This window comes from Schistocerca piceifrons, chromosome X, assembly GCF_021461385.2.
Source record: "Schistocerca piceifrons isolate TAMUIC-IGC-003096 chromosome X, iqSchPice1.1, whole genome shotgun sequence".
Taxonomy (NCBI): Eukaryota; Metazoa; Arthropoda; class Insecta; order Orthoptera; family Acrididae; genus Schistocerca; species Schistocerca piceifrons.
In genome coordinates, this window is record NC_060149.1 from 535,377,143 (window position 1) to 535,378,504 (window position 1,362).

Here is a 1,362-nt window from a genome sequence, read left to right on the forward strand (position 1 = left end):
CGTTGTCCACTGCGCTGTGAATCTCATGGAGGAACAGAGCCAGTTGAGTTTTGCAGGATCTCTGTTTGAGGAATCCATGTTGACTTTTACAGAGGAGGTGTTCATCTTCCAGAAACGTCAGAATTCTTGAGCATAAAACATGTTGACCTCAAAGACATAGGTCTACAATTGTGTGGATCTGTCTTACGGCCTTTCTTAAAAACGGGAAATACCTGAGCTTCTTTCCAGTCGTTAGGTACCTTTCGTTGCTCAAGCGATCTACGACAAATTACTGCTAGAGGGGAGCAAGTTCTTTCGCATAATCTTTAGAGAATCTTATTGGCATCTCATCTGGTCCTGAAGCCTTTTCACCACCAAGCGACGGTAGCTGCTTTTCAGTTCCGCGATCGGCTATCCCAATATCTGCCATTTCGATGTTCGTACGACGATTGAAAGGAGGGACAGTATTACGATCTTCCGCGGTGAAACAACTTTGGAAGACCGAATTCAGTATTTCGGCCTTCTCTGTTATTTTGGCCTTTTCTCTTATTTTCCGTTTCGGTGCCGGTGTGGTCGCTGAGAGAATTAATAGATGATTTTGACTTACTTACTGACTTTACATGGCAACGGCCTTTCCACAGTGGATACACCGGTTCCCGTCAGATCACCGAAGTTAAGCGATGTCGGCCATGGCCGGCACCTGGATGGGTGACCATCCGAGCCGCCATGCGTTGTTGCCATTTTTCGGGGTGCACTCAGCCTCGTGATCCCAACTGAGGAACTACTCGACCGAATAGTAGCGGTTCCGGTCAAAGAAAACCATCCTAACGAGCGGGAGAGCGGTGTGCTGACCACACGCCCCTCCTATCCGCATCCTAATCTGTGGATTACACGGCGGTCGGATGGTCCCTATGGGCCACCTGTGGCCTGAAGACGGAGTGCATCTTCTACTGATTTTACATACGACCAAAACCTCTTAGGGTTTTTACTCAAATCGCTTGACAACGTCTTACTTTGAAATCATTGAACGCTTCTCTCATTGCTATCCTTACGCTCATTTTCGCTTCGTTCGGCTTTTGTTTGTCACCAAGGTTTTTTCTTCTTTTCAAATGGTTCATATGGCTCTGAGCACTATGGGACTTAACATCTGAGGTCATTAGTCCCCTAGACTTAGAACTACTTAAACCTAACTAACCTAAGGACATCACACACATCTATGCCCGAGGCAGGATTCGAACCTGCGACCGTAGCAGCAGCGCGGTTCGGGACTGAAGTGCCTAGAATCGCTCGGCCACAACAGCCGGCTTACTTCTCTTCAATCTGAGATGAAATGCTCTTTGTTTACGTAGCGCTTTTCTAACACGGTTATTAAATCATGATGGA

At 47.1% G+C, this 1,362-nt stretch overlaps 1 pseudogene; it reads left to right on the forward strand.

Annotated features, from left to right (window-relative positions):
• The first annotated feature begins 601 nt into the window (after positions 1-601).
• On the forward strand, positions 602-719 carry LOC124724047 (annotated as a pseudogene).
• The last annotated feature ends 643 nt before the right edge of the window (positions 720-1,362 follow it).